Here is a 5153-nt window from a genome sequence, read left to right on the forward strand (position 1 = left end):
TCGGGGAGGCCGGGGTGCGCGGCCCGCGCGGTCGTCCCTAGTTACTGGGCCGCGCGGCACACGCTTGCTGCTGCGCCGCCGCCCTGCGCACCCCGCCTCCCTCGCTCCCTCCTCCCCTGCTCCCTCCTCCCCTGCTCCCTCCTCCCTCGCTCCCTCCTCCCCTGCTCCCTCCTCCCTCGCTCCCTCCTCCCCTGCTCCCTCCTCCCCTGCTCCCTCCCTGCTCCCTCCCCCGCTCCCCGCGCGCCGCCGGGGCTGGACCCGCAGCCGCCACTCAGCGTCGGCGCCACCCCCCGCCCCTGCGCCCGGCGCCCCCAGTCCTGCGTCTCGGGCGGGGGAGGGGTGGGCGAGGGGCGGGGCGGGGCGGGGAGGGACCGACCCCACCGAGCCCCCTGGGGACTGAAGGAGGCCGAGTCCCCAGCTCGAGCGGGTTGTTCATTCATTCATTCCGCACGGGCCTACGACCAACATGGCATGGCTGGCACGGGCCGCGGTGAGGGACACCCATCCAGCCTGGTGACCGTGACCTCCAAGCCTAAACTGAGGAAAGGAGGGGCCTGGGACCAGACCTTCGGGGAAGCAGGCCTGATCCCCAGAAGGTGCCACACCATCGGGGCTGACGGAGCCCTGAGAGCAGGGCCACCTGGCAAGCAGGGAGAGGCCTCTGCCCAGGAGCCGGCGGGTCCCCAGCGCTGGGAGGGCCCCTGGCAGAGGGCCAGGGCCAGGGCTGCCTTTGGTTTCTTGGGCTGTGGACTCGGGTAGGAGTGCGTGGCATCCGGTGGCTGTCTCCCCACGAGGCACACCCAGGACTCCCCTCCTCAGCTGACACACGAGTCCCTAGGCTGAGATACTGTGCAGCCAGCACCCAGCGGGCCACCTGTAGTGAGGGGCTCTGAGGAAGGAGGACAAACCGGAAAAGACAGGGTAGAGCCCTGGAGCAGCTAGAGCGCCCCCTCTCAGCGGGATGAAGCATAACTGGGGTCTTGGGGTCCCCGCTTCCTCAGGGGACCTAGAGCAAGGCCCATAGAACCCTGAGTGCTGATGCCACCTTGGACCCCCAGACCCCCTGCTTCCTCCCGAGGTCTGGCTGAGGGCCTTATTCTGGGGTGGGGGCCGAGCACCCTGCCCAACAGGAGACACAGGACCAGGACCTGGCTGGTGTGGCTGTGTAGGGACTGCGACTCAAACCCTCTAGAAGCCCTGGTTGCAGGCACCGCTGCCACCAGCCCTGGCACTCACAGATCTGCCCCGGCCTGTCCTGCCAATCCCATCAGACAGTCACTGGTGACAAACACGTCACAGGCCAGGGAATGAACCCTGGGGAAAGGAGCAGACATGCAGGCAGCCGGCCAGGGAATTGGGAAGTCCCAGAGCTTCGCAGAGACCCACCACATGCCTGCCACCTGGGACAGTAGTGACCAAGTCCTGCCATCATAGGGCTGCATAAACAGTCAACAGCCACAGCACAAAACAGACAGTGTGTAAATATAGAGTAGGTGAGGGGCTGGTGAGATGGCTCAGTGGTCTAAAGCACCTACTTGGAACAAGCTTGGGAAAGCACAGGGACCGCGGTTCCATCCCCCAGCACCACATTCCAGCCAGCCCCGCCCCCTGGTGGGCTGAGCTGGTCACACAAACACACACACACAATAAATAAATAAATAAATGTTTTTAAAAAATAAAAAAAAATATAGAGAGAGAGTAGGTGAGACCCTGAGCAGGGGCCCAGGAAAGTTCGTGGTTACTCTTCCTCTTAGGGCAAAGGTAAACCTAAAGGGGGAGGGGTCAGGGTCAGGGTCAGGGTGGGATCAAGGTCAGGACTGGGCTTAAGATCAGGGTTAGGTTCAGAGTCAGAATTAGGTTTAGGGCCTGGGAAGATGCACTGAGAGGTCTAACAGAAAGGGGCCTTGGTGACCCCAAGAAGGTGAGGGAGGAGGCAAGGGGTTGGTTAGCCAGGCCAGGGGGAGCCCCAGGGCACTAGGAGGTAGGTTTTAGGAGGTGCATTTTCTTTCTTCTGTTGCTCGCTTGTTTGTTAGAGGCTGCATGTTCTATTGCTAGTAACACAGTTCTTCTGGCTGGGAGGGTTAGAAAGAAAAGAGGCTGATTTGGACTTGAGGCTCTGGGAGTCCGGGACGCATCTGGGAATGAGTTGCTGGGTCTGGAATCCTTGACAGGAAGTGTGCATAGATGTGCCTGTCCGTCTGTGAGTCTGACCTGTGACTTTCTTCCTTGCCTTTTTTTTCTTTCAGAGACACAGTCTGACTCTATTGGCTGTGTTGTCCCGGCAAGCTGGTCCCAAACTGGTAGATTCTAGTGATTTGTCCTGCCTCAGCCTCGCAGGTAGCTGGGACTACAAGTGCACACCTCCATGCCCAGCCCCCCTCTTCCTCCCTTCTAAAGCCACTGAATTCCATCCTAGGGCCTCAACCCTTGACCTTGCCTGATCCTAATCATCTCACCAAAACTCCCTTAAACCTTACCTGGACTCAGTTTCCCCCTCTTAGCAACTCCCAGAGGCAGTGAATTCCAACACACAATGCTTGGGGACACTAAGACCAGGGCAAGGCTGCACGGCCGGAGCTGGGAGGTGGGATCTGTGTGTCCCTGGTCCCTCAGGCAGGTAAGGGTGAGGATGGAGACTCGTGCGTGCCGGGTCCTGCTGGCTTCAGCTGGGCATTGTGGAAGGGACAGGAAGAGTGCAGACTGGACTCAGCCTGACCCGGGGTTACCAAGGAGCCCAGTGGGGCTCAGGAAAGTGAGGGGGGAGCAAGGCTGCCAGGCCAGGCGCAGAGACTTACAGAGCTCCTGGAAGCGGTAGAGAGACCGGTCTGAGGAGCAAGGAGCTAACAGCTAGGGTGTCTCGGGCCCTGGGGGATGGAGGGACAGAGCCTCCCCACTGCTGTGCAGGATGGTGGGGGTGGGCCAGGGCAAGGGTGGGGCGCTGCACTTCCAAAGCTGGCAGCCCCTGGGGAGGGGCAGCTGGAAAAAGAGACCTGGGGACTCCCAAACTGTTTGTTGCTGAGTTTTATGTTTGCGGACTCGGGGTGCAGCTGGCCTAGCATGTGTGAGGCCTGGGATCCCTCCCTAGCCCTGGAAAAATGAATGAATCAGTACAACAGGCTATTGGCCAGTATGATCAGGACACTGAGGCAGGAGGATCCCTGCAAGTTCAAAGCCAGCCTGGGCTACACAGTGGGATTACAGTTGTTTTTCTTTTCTCCTCTCGTCTGCATTTTTTTTCTCTCTCTCGAGATAGGCTTCATCTAGCCTGAGCCCCTGCCCTTCAAAGTGCCCTGTTCAGCCGTGCTCACGCGTCAGCCCCGCTCTGCAGCCCTGTGGCCGTACCGATTTCGGGAGCCTCATCTGTATTTCGTGCAAGCTGTTTCCCACAGTTAGAGACACTGCTTCGGAGTAAGAGAAACCACTGTCAAGTCACTCTGCACATCTGTGGACGGCTGGGCGAGGAGCCCAGGTTTCCGGGCTCTGTGGAGGTGACTAGTGGGCATGTGGGGTGGCCTGGGCCCCTTCTGCCCCTGGTCTGCCCCTCCACCTCTCTTCAAAGAGAGGGCCATTTCTGCTCTTGTGCTGTCCTGGAGGCTGAACCCAGGGCCTCAACGTGACATCCCAGCCCTTCACTTTTTTAAGACAAGGTCTCACTCAGTTGCTACATTGCCTGGGCTGCACTCAAACTTGGGGTCCTCCTGCCTCAGCCTCGCAGAATGCTGGGCTTACAGGTGTGCCCCACCCTGCTTTATTGTATAAGGTCTCTAGGAGCTCCCGAAGGGACAGACACTGCACAGGGCGGGTCCAGCACAGACGTGGCTCTAGGTAGCTGCATCAAGTAATGCAGGGAGAGGGGGTGGTGGCCGCCTTGAGAATTCCCTGACCTGGGTCGGTCAGGTAGAGGTGCAGGGGCCAGGGTGGACGGCGGCTGCGCAGGGTGGGGGTGAGGATGTGGCTCAGCTGGGAGCGTTAGTCCTGGTCCCGTCTGTCCCCATGCACTATGTGGCTTTAGGCAAGTGGCTTCTCATTGCTAACTCTGAGCTCTCAGGGGAGGGGTGCGCAAGCTTGGGAATGCGTTCTGTCTGTCGTGTTGTGGGGGCATGGTTCACCACCTGCGTGTCCAGGGATATGAGGGTTAGGCGCGTGTAGCACACATATTTGGTCCTAAAATAACGAAGTCTTGTTGGGGGCGACAGGGTCAGGCTGGGGGCATCGCCTGAAACAGACAGGTGCAGAAAGATGAAATGGCTGCTGCGTGTGGCTTTGCTCATCTGAGAAGCTGACGAAGTTGAAGCAGCCAGGTGTGGTGACACACGCTGGTGATCCCAGCAGCTGGAGGCTGAGGAAGGAGGATCGCTGAGAGTTCAAGGCCAGCCTGGGCTACACAGTGAGACCCTGTCTCAAAAGAAAGAAAGAAAGAAAGAAGCTGCATTCATAGAAAGGGTACAGAATCGTGGTCCCTGGAGGGAGGGGAGGGGCAGGGGTGGAGGGAGGATGGGTAACCGGGCCGGAGCAGAGTTAGGGCTCGGCAGATGGCCAAGGGGCAGAGTGCCTGCGACATACGACCCTTGAGCGCCTCGGTTCCGTGCCCAACACTACACAAATAGGTAAACAAACAAGCATGCAGTTAGGTGGGGAGAACTGGACAGCGCAGCAGGCTGTTGTTTATAATTTATTACGCACCTTATAAAGAACCAGAAGCGCAGCTCCTAGGTTTCCCAGCAAGAAAATGATACACAAAGAGTTAGAAATGTCAACCACCCAGACTTCATGATCCAACTTATGCACATACAAAATTGTCACACTGTATCTCATTGGTGTCTACAGTGTTTTGTATCAATTGAAGTTTTCAAAAAGCACCTGACATGGTCACTATCTTTAGAGCAATTGCCTTCCATGAACAAGGCCCTGGGTTCAATCCCAGTGCCACAAAACCGTGAAACAAAAATGAGTTATTATCTGTAATATAGTCAGAGCTTTTAAAAGCCAGGGGTAGTGTGCACACCTATAATCCCACTGTTCTGGGAGGCTGAATCAGGAGGATTCTAAATGCAAGCCAAACCTGGGCAATTCAGCAAGATCCTGTCCTTTTTTTGTTTGTTTTTTTGGCAGAACCGAGGATTGAACTCAGGCCCTTGAGCTTGCCAGGGAAG

Source organism: Octodon degus, unplaced genomic scaffold (genome assembly GCF_000260255.1).
Source record: "Octodon degus isolate 3935 unplaced genomic scaffold, OctDeg1.0 scaffold00123, whole genome shotgun sequence".
NCBI lineage: Eukaryota > Metazoa > Chordata > Mammalia > Rodentia > Octodontidae > Octodon > Octodon degus.